This window comes from Zeugodacus cucurbitae, chromosome 5 (genome assembly GCF_028554725.1).
Source record: "Zeugodacus cucurbitae isolate PBARC_wt_2022May chromosome 5, idZeuCucr1.2, whole genome shotgun sequence".
Classification (NCBI taxonomy): Eukaryota; Metazoa; Arthropoda; class Insecta; order Diptera; family Tephritidae; genus Zeugodacus; species Zeugodacus cucurbitae.
In genome coordinates this window covers 46,042,164-46,056,056 of record NC_071670.1, presented here as the reverse complement: position 1 = coordinate 46,056,056, position 13,893 = coordinate 46,042,164, and the positions used below count along the sequence as shown (strand labels likewise).

The window sequence follows — 13,893 nt, the reverse complement described above, 5'->3', positions numbered from 1 at the left end:
TTATATTTCGAGAATTTTGTTGTAATTTATATGGTAGTAGGAAAAATATTCGCTGTAGAATACCACCACTTTAAGAGTTCCCATTTAAAAAGTCCGAAATTTGCTAGAAATTAGAAACCGTTAATTGAATCAATGCTCTATTTATATTACACTGCTGGTCATAGGTTAGACGCACCCATTTTTTCGTTATATTCACTACCAAACATGTTTTAGATGAGCAAAATCTTTTTCTTATGAAAGTTCAAACCGTGTTCGATAAAAAACTGCAAGCTTAACTGTGCAAAAAAATCCGCTTCTCAATGCCATACGCAAAGAAACACGGCTTCAATTTGAAGAGTAGTAGTAACCTTGGAGTGTTCATTCTGACATCCGATTCAAGGATCGGTGATGCGGGATGGCATCTCGTTTTATAGAACAATTGAATTTATTTTTATTGATCAGAAAATTAACCTTGAGCGCTTCAAAACAATATTAAAGTCAGTTTGTCTATTGTTAGATGATCTCTGCAGATCTATCCCATGGATTTTTCAACAAATGCTCCGATTCTTATCGCTCGATTAGTCAAGTCATTTATTTCGAGTCAAACGTTAATATCATGACTTAGTCACCATATTCTCCGGTTCTTAGCGTAATTGAAAACGTTAGGAGTTGGCCTTCATGGAAAGTTTATGAAGAAGGAAAGCAATACGAAGATAAAGAACCATTAATTGTAGCACAAAATTTTTTTTAAGTTAGTTGATTCAAGTGACCAAAAAAAATATGGCCTTATTTTTAACTGCTCTAAAGAAATATTTGAAAAACACAGTTTCGTTGATTTTTGTTTTTAATCTTTTGAATATTAGCCCTGAAATATCATTAAATAACCATGGCTTTTGCATATCAACCATTATTTAATTGAATCCAAAATACAAGTTCTGAGCTGAATACTATTGTTAGTACCGATGCGTCTAATCTATTGACGAGGAGTGTATATGTAAAAAGCTGATTGTATTTTAGGAAAATTCAAATTTTGTATTATATTTTCAATAAAATTGAAGTGTTTGCGAAATTAAAAATACTTGAGGAAAATATATCTCAAATTTTAAGATTCAAATCCTATCCTGACTATATTCCTACCAATTTTCGGTTTATAGTCTAGATAATGAATTAATTGGGAGTTGTGAAATGTTGGCCTGAATCGAACTGTTCGCACATGTCATATATGTACATGTAATCTCCAGATTGGAAACTAACGAAAAAAACAAAACAAAATGTACATTGCACAACCAAATTAAATGAAAATCAAAAATACGTGACTGAATACTACTGTTAATTCTAAAGAAATGCAAAAATCAACAAAATCATTCATTAACAAATGCAAAGCAAAACATAATGATATGAAGAAATACAAAATCACAACTACTTATCGAGTGATGCATAAAAATTTACTGGAATGGTGACAGCTTGGTGATTTCGGAATGCGAAATAAATACGGCTATAAATGTGAGCCGATAGCACGAAAAACACAAAATAAGTCCAAAAGAACATTAAAATAATACTAATATGGTTTTTGGAACACCGTTTTGTAAACGAAAGCAAATTCACGTTGTTTCGATATTTACGTAACATCGTTAGTAATGGTGAAGTGCATGTATTGGTTGGGGGTATATGGGTATATGGGGGGAGTTTGGATTTCGTCATTATTGCAGTCGACAAAATTGTGTATAAAGGCATTATAAAGTCATATAAAAATGGCTATCCCAGAAAGTATTAATTGATATTTTTTTTTATTATTATTTTCTTACGTCATTTTGTCTGTAAGTCACTGTATTTCGTGTAAAAATGGTTAGCTTTACTAAATACGTATATATACATACATGCATATACATTGTAGTATACACGAATTATGTCAAATAAAGAATGCTTTAACGGTTTTTGATCGGAAATTCACCACAGTACGTACAATTTATTTTCACAGCGCCTAAAAGTATACACATATATATGTTCTATGCTTCCATATATATGGGAAAATCAATAATTCATATTAATAAAAGAAGCAGCCTAAAAGTATATTAAGGTCGTACTTGCTCGACGACATATTCGCTCATAATTTATTGTGTTTGAATGTATTGGTTGGTAGGCGAGAAGTGTGCTGTTGCAACACATTCCGATGCCTTCATGCAGTCTTGAACATTTCATTCCTGATCAAACGATCACTTTATGTTCTCTGGTTTCAATTAGGATTAAACGCTGTTCTGAAGCTCCAGAAAGAGTTATTTGTATGCATTTGTTATAAATACTGTTCGTATTACAAGTGATAGTAATTCAAATACATATGCAGATCTTGCTTTTAAGAATACTAGAGTGGGTCGACCAAATAATATTGCACATTGATATACAGAGCTCTTATGAATGATGACCCCAACGACCTCCAAAAAAAATTGGTTGACGGTGATCTCGGCTTTTCATAAATGGCTCAACCGATCGGTCTGAAATTTTGTACACATTCTGTTTAAGTCGATAAGATAAGATATTGAGTCGAGATCGCCGACTTTAAAAATACCGTTTTGAGAAAAATGCGTTTAAACTTTCAGGTAGCGCGTGGAGTAAGTGCAGCTGCTATTGTTGCTTTCTGAAAAAGTTTTTGCTTAGGAGATTATACACATTTTTGTTGTCAGTATAAATTGAGGCACTTTCAATCAATTCAATCTCCATCACAAAGTAATTTCTAAAAATTTGATTTTACATTTGTATTTATGCATTGCCAAATCAATTATGAATCAGATATTATTACATTTCAGAAAAAAATTTAATCTCCACCACAAAGTAATCTCTAAAAATATGATTTTACATATATTTATGCATTGCCAAATCAATTATGGATCAGATATTATTACTTCTCAGAAAAAATAATACATTTTAAATACAATTCTAGGAAAAATTAAAATATCATAATTTCAATGATTAATATCTGAGAGTGTATGACTATTTATGATTTATTTGGACTGCGGCGGCGAGAAAAAAAAATTTTTGATTACAAAAATAAATATGTACATTTTTGAAAGTTACGTAATAATTTTGAAATATTACACATTACTATACGGCAAAGTCGACTTTTTTTCTGGGTTCTGGTCCTAACTAACTAAAAATATTTCCGTTAGGTTGAGTTATAAGTAAAAAACGTGGATTCTCCGAATTTCGAAGTTAGTTATTTGCCTTGTAGATTCGAAGAAAGGCTTATTAAAAAAGGTTTTTAATTACGGAACCTTTCTACAAAAAATATAAAATAGATGCAGTTATGGACGAAATAATAGAGTCACTTTTTAAATTCTTTAGCATCTTTTGTCGTAAACTATAGAGTTACTTAGGGGAAATCATTAGTGGACATCAATTACTGTATGTTTCAATTGTATACATGTATAATAAGTAATGAATTTTCATAAGTTTTTTAAAACACCATACACGTAAGAAAATGTATAGAAGTAATCGTGAGATGATTTAAAAATTGCGAAAATCAGTGTAATATATAATATCAATACTTCGTTTTATAATGCCTCATTACCAATAAAATTTCATTTCAGAAAAGGAAAGTCACGTAAAACGTTGAAAAGTTATAACATCCTTATAGAAACAGCATCAATTTAAATGATTTATAGCAATAGGATCTGAATCAAATTTTCAAGATCCTTATTTAACTATTGCACGCTGATCACCAGACCTAAAACATTTAAGAATTTTGTAGAAAATGTATGAACAGGTTGTATGGTAAATGATGGCCGTAATAGCCAATAACGGATATTCCACTCAATATCTTGTTTTTAACACATATTCCACATAATAATAGTAATATTTCTGCATTTAAGCATCTGTTTTGGCTTTGACTCTATTTTTATGTCCAACGAGATTTTGATGAGACCTAACATTTTCATTTTTTTAATTATGTGAAAACCTTTTTTTTTATTTTCTTTTAAGATTTCAATTTTTTTTCTATTTGTAAAATCTAAATGCGTGACACTATTGTTTTGTCCATAGTTGTATATAATATACATTTTCTTCTCATTTCATTATTACTATAGAACAATACAATTACTATAGAATTATAGCTTTGTTGATACACGAAAGAACCTTGTTATACCATTTTCTTTATCCTTCAACTCATCTCTAATTGATATACAAATATAAACAACATTATTTTATATTATTTTTGTTTTATAGGTTTTAAAGTTTCTACCTTGATAGCGTTTAATATGGAAAAGAGCACTCCATGTGTATTCATATGTAAACACAAACTTAAACACTGTAGAGTCAAATTGAGCATACATAAATAAACTTATCTCCCCCATTATAAGCCAAATGTGTGCATAACCGCCATAACTTCAATCGGCTACCTCATTTAGATGCCGATCCCATTTGTTTTTAGACACTCGCAAAATATTGCACAAGGCATAATAGTTTTGTTCACCAACCCCGATTATGGAGGATGGACTAAATTTTGATATAAAAAACTTTCTAACCGCAAAATGGCTTCATTCGAGAGCAACACGAGTTACACATCTCGTTATGAATTTTTTTTCGTTTCACCATAAACTGCTCGAGTCAGCTCAGCACAACTTAGTAGATATCAACTATGAATCTGCACTATAAGCTGTATGTATAAGAACCCCCTAACCATGATTCCGGAGATTTGAGCGAGTCACTATCGATGTGTGTGGTCTCCCTTTTCCCGCATGAAAGATGAAATTCCTCGCCGATTGCTTTAAGCAGCTTACTGCTTTTGGGCGATTGCTACCACCTAAACATTACTAAAGCAATCTATTTGAGAAAAAAAATATATGTAAAATTTCTTTCAGAACTACCTAACAATAATCAGTAAACCCCATCACCTATTTTAATACTCTCGCAACAATGTTGCTATGAAAATATAATTGTTTTGTTTACCTAACGGTTGGTTGGAAGCCCTAAAACTGAAAAAAGTCAGATATGTGGGATTATATATGTATACCAAAGTGATCAGGGTGACGTGCAGAGTTGAAATCTGTCCGTTCATCCGTCCGTCCGTGCAAGCTGTAACTTGAGTAAAAATTGAGCTATCTTGATGAAGCTTGGTACACGTATTCCTTGGCATTATAAGAAAGAACTAAGTTCGTAGACAGGCGAAATCGGACCACTGCCACGCCCACAAAATGGCGGTTACTTATAAAGAAAGTGCCTACGGGTAATATTTTACCGAAAATATGACCAAATCTCTCAGATATTTTAATATTATTCAAATTGAATCTTTTTTTCTCATATTGTTTCCCTGTACCACAAATGGTTAAAAGCGGGTCATAACTTCCTCTAGTTCTCATATTCCTAATTATAGGTTTTTCAAATAGTATACGATAGGCTTAATACCTTGGAAATTGGTTAATTGCCGTTCCTTGCTTGTTTCTTAATTTTATTTGTTGCATTCATCTGGTTTTGCCTATCTACAATACAATCTCATATTGCCAATTTTAACTTGCAATCAATTGCTTCTCCGATAATTATACATTGGCAAGCGTTTTGTTAACACACCTGCTATAAATAAGTATACTTATATATAACTCAAAAGACGATCATTAATGTCAATTATATTCATAGACTAGATATAAATGTGGTCATTTACAAGTGAATGCTTATATCAATAAAGGCAATACAATAACAATCAATATAATATTCATAGCAAGTTACAATAACATGTAACACTGATCGTTTTTATTAGTGCTAATATCTCATTGAAAATTGTGAAAATACGTCACAACGATAGCACAACACCAATATTTAAATTTGTGTACTTTCTTCCCAGCTGCATACATAACAGGCGGATCTATGCCTTAACCACATCGTAATAAGACACATACAATACCTAGACTTGCATACCTGTATACATATGTATGTAAGTCTAAATGCCTAACTGATGACGCATTAGTTAATGAAGGGGCACCACCGCCCTACGAAACCACCCAAAGCGGATCTGTTTTAGTATTTATTAACAGGAAAATGAGTGAAAAGCTCGGCGTTGTTGGCATTGCTTAATATTGAAATGCAACTGCATGTTGTACGAGTGTATGTATCAATGAATGAATGAATGACTAAATTAATGCAGTTTATCTATTTGTTATAAATTTATGTAATTAAGTGAGTTTGCATGTGATTTAAAGAGTTGAATAAGAATTTCAACACTGATGATCGTGTAATCTTGAATGGGCGTGCATATTTGGTTTCATACGAACTTTTAATTGCCTTACTTGCTTTTAAGCATTTTACTGATTCATGTGGGTGTGAACGCTTCATTGTTTACTTAGGTTATTTATCCCACAACCAATCAACCACAACCATTAAATAAATAATAAACATTGGGGTTAATACGTTATTTAAATCTTTATATTGTGGCAATCGAGCTGCATAGTTTCGAAGCATTTATTGACAATGACGAATATGCGATTCTATACATATTGGTGGGGTTTTCATTTTCTAAATCGTCTCGTTATAATAACGTATTAGTATAAGAAGTATATATGTATGTACGTATAATGATAAATGGTTTCCCAAAGCGCGTTATTCGCCATCTTGAAATTATTATATATGTAACGTACCTATACATTTTTGATGACTATAATACATATTAAAAAAAAACTCCGCAATTGACGCAAGAGTTGTTTTTTAAGAGCCATATATTGTTTGTTAATTTACACAAAATATTGCACAGAGTACAGATCTGTCAATCTGAATCGTTTACTTTACAATATAAAAAGTAAGTACTAGTGAAGATATCGGAACAGAACTTTGCAAAAAAATGCATTTAAAGAGTGGCATCGCCCTTCTAGAAATCGCCAACATCGGTCCATAAGTTTTCAAGACCCTATATATCGTGCTTCTAACAAATTTTTTACCGAAAATATAGTTAAGTCTCTCAGATATTTTGAAGAAATTCATAGGGAATAGGTTTATTCTAATAATATGTCTCTGTGCCAAAAATAAGTGAAATCGGGTCATAACTTCCTCTATCACCCAAATATCTAAATAAGTGGGTCAAATTATTTGTTATATTAATAAAATTAAATTAAATAAATTGCGAGAGTATGAAATGTTCGGTTACACCCGATCTTAGCCCTTCCTTACTTGTTTTTTTTTTGTCTTTGAATCGATTGACGTAAGAGTTCTTTTGCAATGGGTCTAAGCTTAGATCAGTGGTCGGCCCTGTTTGGCACAAATGTGCCGACTGAGATCACCCGCACGCTTACGCTCTATCGTTGCACGATATATACATACACATATATATTTAATAAATAAACTATATAATTTTAGTTTATCAAAATGTCTCGATTGACGCAAGTGTTGTTTAACATTTGGCTGACATTTTTATACTCTCGCAACATGTTGCACAGAGTATTATAGTTTTGTTCACATAACGGATGTTTGTATCACCCCGAAATAAAAGAGTTAGACATGGGGTCATATATATAATATATAAATGATCAAGATGACGAGTGAAGTTGAAATCCGTCTGTCTGTCCGTCCGTCTATCTGTCCGTGCGATAACTTGAGTAAAAATGGAGATATCTTAATGAAACTTGGAACACATATTCCTTGGGACCATGAGAGGGTTGGTATTGAAAATGGGCGAAATCGGACAATTCCCACGCCCACAAAATGGCGAAAACCGAAGACCTATAAAGCGTCATAACTAAGCCATAAATAAAGTTATGAGTAAGTAAAATTTGTTACAAATGATCGCATTAGGGAGGGGCACATTTGGATGTAATTTTTTTGGAGAAGTGGGCGTTGCCCCGCACCCAAATGGGATTTTTGTATATATCTCGAAAACCAATAAAGCTATATTAACCAAACTTTCTGCAGTCGTTTCTTTTAGCCACATTTTAATACAGTCCAAAAATGAAAGAAATCGGATAATAACCACGCCCACATCCCCTACAATGTTTAGGTTAAAAATTACTAAAAGTGGGTTAACTCACTAACGAAAAACGTCTGCAACACTAAATTTTACAGAAGGAATGGTAGAAAGAAGCTGCACTCAGATTTTTGATTGAAAATGAGCGTGGCGTTGAATTGTCGAAATCGGACGATAACTTTTAAAAGCCCGGATATCGAACAGAAGAACTCAATGAATAAGGGTAATTTTTAACCGAAAATATAGGTAAAGCCTACCTTTTTCTCTTTTTCTAATAATAATCTGTACCAAAAATGGTTAAAATCTGGTCATAACTTCCTTCCTATACATCCCATATTTCTAATTATAGGTTTTTCAAAAATACGATTTATGACGATTTACTATATATGATGAATTTCGTTATTCTATTGGACTTTATGCCGAATAAATGGGTCGAATTGTGTTATCTTAATAAAATTACATCAATAAATTTCGAGAGTGTAAAATGTTCGGTCGCACCCGAACTTAGCCTTTCCTTACTTGTTGCCATTCTTTTTGACTCATAGTTGAACTTGAATTGTGATTGGTGGATGTTTGAAAAAAATATGTACATACATTTAGTTCTTTTGTTGATGAAATGACTAAATAATATTTACTATTCGTTTTGAGTCATAGTTAGCTCTGATTTGTGGTGAAATCTGAATGTTTTCAAAATAGGAGTATATTTTCACAACAAATAATAATAATACGCACTATATGATATGAGTAGTTTCTAATAGCTACCGATCTTTACACTCTATAATTATAATTGAGTTAAAATATATCATATCATAGTCACGTAATTCAGTGACGTGAATCAATTTCATTTGCAATGTGTTTACATGTTTACAAGGTGTGGTCACTTGTTCTGCATGCAGGTGAAATAATTTAGAAAATCGCCTAGTTTCGATCAACAATATTTTTTGTTATTGATGACACCGTGTTTACTAATTTATTAAAACCTTAAATCAAAACATCGTTTAAAGTTAGTCATCGAACTTGAATTTTAATTAAAGCAAGACGATTGGTTAAGGTGCAACAACAATTGAAAATTCAAGTCACCAGTACGTATTCATAAATCTGATCAGTACATGTTCATCTAGATCAAATCGTGGTAATCTTTTGAAAGACCATTAGTCTTGAAAGGAGTGAAAAGATTTAGACTAAACGATGGCCGTAACTATTAAAAACTTTACTTTTGGAAATACAAAGAGTTTGCACCAAAATTCTTAAAAACTGAAGAAACCCAAGCAAGTTATTGTTATATTTCTTCAATATTCATTTTTTTTTATTTGGCGATATCCCATGAAATATAATTTATTCAGTGTCAGTAATGAAAACAATAGCCCCATATTAGTTCAAAATAGACCAAAAGTTTGTATCAATGGACAGAGCTGAAAAAAATCTTGATAAGAGAGTCAAGAAAACTTCTTAAAAGAGGACTGCAAAATCACTTGTCGGTTCAGGTTAGACCAGTCTGGGATTTTTATTATACACTAAGGATAAAATTCAATTGGTAGAACAGTGAAAATAATATCTTACAATTATCTGTAGAATAGGCGTCCTGGTCGATCAGCTCAGCACGTAAAACTTAGAACACTAAGTTCGAAAATGTATTTTTTAAATCGGGCGATAATCTATTTAATATCGTACGTACAGTTGTCCACAAAATAATAGGAGTGCCAGTATGAAAAATGTATTTGGCTCCAGAACTAGGATCTCAAGAAAATGATGAGATAAATACCAATACCATATAATACCAATCAACATTTTTCTTCAATTGACCATTTTTTAATACAGTGTTGCAAGTTCTCAGAAGTATAAGGTTTTGCATTCCACAAAAAATAGGAGTGTTAGATACTTCCTTTAAAAAATGAACTATAACCTAAAAAATATTAACAAAATTAGAGAAGTAAATAGTTAGGAGCATCCTCTCCTTGGATTTGTCAATTATTACTTAAATTGTTCATATTCTCTTGGCACAGAACAAAAAAATCCGGGAAAAGCATCCCTACTAATAACTAAAAATAAACACATAGAAGCCCGTAAATAATTTGCAAAATAGAATGACTACTACCTATTGGGTAAATGGCGACACATATTATATTAAAATGAATCCAAAATTGAATTATTTGTACTGTAACCTGCTGTTCAAGAAACATTGTTAGAGCTCCACATAAGATGAAATAATATCCCCAATTTACATCAAATCCATTCAAACGTGATGGCGCCAAAATCATGATATTGGTTAGCTTTTAAAATAGCGGAGTTTGTACAATTCTCTTGATGGAAGGTATCATGGATCACATGGAATATGCCAAAATAGTATTGCTACGATAACGTTCATGGAATATACCATTGATGTGGGTATATCAACATTTATAATTAACCTAAACATACCAGCGAGTTGGCAGAGAAGTGGTTAGGTGTGGTTAGACTAAATAGTAGTCTCCTGACCTCAACTTCATTGAAAACATGAAGACCGATATGAAAAAAAGTGTTTGCTTAACGAAAACCAACCAATTTGATAGATTTGTCGCTGGTAGCGAAAGAGGACTGGGAAGGACGATGATATAAGCGTCGCCAGGATCTCATGGACTCGAAGAAATCGAAGCTATTCAATGAAATAATAATTATTTTATTATTCTATAATGTTTTGAAAGTTTTTAAATGTAAAATTTTAAAATTATCTCGTATTACATCGAACACTACTATTTTTTTGTGAAACTAGTTTTCGAGTTTATTTAACAAAGGCCGCGATAAAAAATTTGTATTACGTTTAATTGCAACACTGTGGACTGTCGAAATATTAGTACTATTATTAGTGATTAAATTGTGTATTGTGTAATTTGAAACAAAAATCATTTTTATTATGGAAAATATAAAGATTCGATTTCTTCATGAGCGCATTCCAAATTTTGTGGAGAACTTTAGATGTTTTAAACAATTACTGTTTATTTCAACCACTTTCTACAAGTTATGTATATGAAAAATTAATGTGCAGCTACTAACGAGCATATGAATCAGCGTCGTCTGTTGAGACGCTGTTGAAAAAAAAAATATTTCAAAAATTGTCCGCAAATACTATATCAAAATGTTAATATAACAGTTTTTACTATATATAAGTACACTGAAATACATATTTAATTAGGTCCGATGCCGTTTTCCTAACTCTCAGTGTATTTTGTCAATATTAGACCCATCTTAAGGGTTTTAGTCTGACTCAACCATTTAAGTCTTTTGTGTCAAATAAATAATAAAAAAAAGTTTATAACAAATATAAGCCTTTTCGAAACTCTAGATGTAAACTCTTATTTAACAATATAATTATTTTAAATTATTAAGATGTGACTTACCATAGTATGAGTATATACATATCTGGCTGATACATCATTGTTTTATGATATCTAAAAATGAAAAAATAAACATAATAGAATAAAATAGAGTAGAAATGGATTAAATATTTCATATATTTGAAAAGCACTACAAACAGAATTTCTTATTGTTATTCTTATATCTTATTAATATACGATCTCCTTTATCATTTCAGATACAAAATACTGCATTTCAACAACCAATAAGGTAAGTTTCTTTGCAAATAAAGTTCGTAAGTACAAGAAAGAATATTAAAAATAAATTTATATTCTATATACATATATAATAGTAACTATTTATAAATGATTAAACCACACACAAAAGAAGACTACTTATAATGATTATGAGTTTTAATTGAAGAGGTTTCAGAAGCTAAAAACAAGGGTATTTTTACAATTTTTGTTTAAATATATATAATCATATATTTCATTTAAACAATTCAGCGTATCAAAGATACATGTTTAAACAGTATTTTGTGAAATTTTTATTTAAAAATTCCAAAAACTCAGCCGTTGGCACCTCATCTCTCATGAAAGATCTTGCGGTGGACATCATAACTCATGATGGGTTCATCTAAAATCAATAAACCAAAAATATTTATATAGTGCATGGATAGATCTAATTAATGAACAAAGAAAAAAAGAAAATATTGAAATTGAGTTTTGACAGAATTTTAAACATAAAACTCACTTTTTTATAAAATTTTCGGCATATATTGGCTCGAAAAAATAGTTATAATAAAGATATAATAAACTTTACTAAAAAAAACGTCATACCATCCCATTTACATAAATAGGACTCCTATATCACATCACAATAATGCTAAGTACCTAGGAATCAACATAGATGCTAAGCTTCTCGCTGAAAAGAGCATGTCAAGAAAAAGCTGTGAGCTTGATATAAAATTTGCTAAATTTTAGCACCTAGTCGGTAGGAGATCCACGCTTTCAATCGAAAACAAGCTGTTTATATATAATACAATCAAGTATTAAAGCCAATTTGGCCCCATGGAGCTCAACTGTGGGGTTGTTCAAGTCAATGCTATATTGCATTCAGTGCTTCCAAAATAACCAAACTTGTAAAGACTCACGAAATGAGGCTTAGACAGCATGTAAATGAAGGGGCATCCAGACTCATCGAAACTGCTGAACGAGAAAACCGACCGAAACGTAAGAGGCCTGTAGACTTATTATTTAGAATTGAATTGTTGTTAGTATTTAATTATTGTATACTAGGTACAATTTAAAAAAAAAAATAATAATAATAAAAAATAAAATAAATACTGACTGCCTGACACTTTGGCGAACTTCCAAAGTGTATATTTCTTAGAATCTTACTCGAATTGATTTGATATGGGTTAATAGATATTTTAAACATATTACACTATTTAATAAGATAATACTTTTTTTTTAATTTTGAAATGTTGAAACCCACCTAATCCCTATATATTATGTGTATATCACTTTATTAAAATGTGCTTCAAGAGTAACTATTTTGCAAATATTTCAAGCTTGAAAGAATTTGAATGATGAAACGGAGGGAGAAGCGAGAGAACAACGGCTTTTTGATGTAAGGCAGAAATAAAGAAATTAGGCATAATAGTTATTATTCGTGTAAATTAAAATTCGAAATATTTTATTATTTACCTTCCTTGACATAAGCAACGAAGATGGGAATTTGTTTCTCATGATGTAAAAGAATTTGTATTTCCCCAATTGGTATAATAAAACTTAATTATCGTTTTCTGCAGACGTTCTTTGATACATTTATTCTTAGTTTTCAACACTCAACTGTCATATTATAAATAAACACTTTTATTACTGTTGAACAACACGTTCGATGAATGACGTCAGAGCTGTCAGATTGAACAAGTTACACGTGCTCAATGATGTTAACTGCCGTGCCGATTTATAGATACAATTTTTTGTGGACAATTAAAAGTCTACCAAAGATGTACTATATATGTGTATCAAAAGGTCTGCAAAGCTAATTTATGAATACTTGAAATTTCGTTTTAGATAGCTTCACTTAATGTGTGTTTTTTTTTAATGACAAAAAATTACTATAAAGAATAATCCATAGACCAGGTTGCATAGTGTTTTTGTGGTACTAATAAAAATGGCTGAAATGGAATTTAATTAAAAAAAAAAAAAAAATTAATAAAACCAACACCAAAAATTCAGCTCACTCACTTATGTATACGACCATTTTGTATTTCTAACATCCAATGGAACGCTGCAGGAAATGCGTCATGGGAAATTTTTTTCCAATTATTGAAGGTCAACCGCTATAATATTGGGTTTTATGAACGTTTCATGAAAAAAAATTAAGTTAAAAATTCCAATAATTTCGCGGCTAAAACTCCCAAATATGACATTGTCGCAGTACACTGTTGTGTAATGCCATTGCAAGTTTATCGCATGAAACAATGCTAATTCTAAGACTAAACACGCGCACACTACGCACTGAATAAATGAACTTAATAAAATACTGCAATATTTGGCTTCATTATTGATGGGAGCTTGTTTAAATGCTAGTTTTTAGAAATTTCCTTGATTTTTTTTTATAATTTGGTATTTTCCTGCGAA

The 13,893-nt window shown here is 31.1% G+C and overlaps 1 protein-coding gene across 7 annotated transcripts in view; it reads right to left on the bottom strand.

The window, feature by feature from the left end:
• Positions 1–13,893, bottom strand: part of LOC105219872 (probable serine/threonine-protein kinase yakA) — a 122,309-nt gene that overhangs the window by 30,703 nt on the left and 77,713 nt on the right. For 2 of the 7 annotated variants that reach the window (XM_054231710.1, XM_054231712.1), the window contains exons 2-3: positions 12,952–13,427; positions 11,287–11,337 (exon numbers count right to left, since the gene is read on the bottom strand). The gene's annotated coding sequence lies outside the window, so the exon portion shown is untranslated. Of the gene's footprint in view, positions 1–11,286; positions 11,338–12,739; positions 12,926–12,951; positions 13,428–13,497; positions 13,593–13,893 lie in introns of those variants that run through there. The other 5 variants (XM_054231715.1, XM_054231713.1, XM_054231711.1 and 2 more) reach the window with 4 other exon arrangements.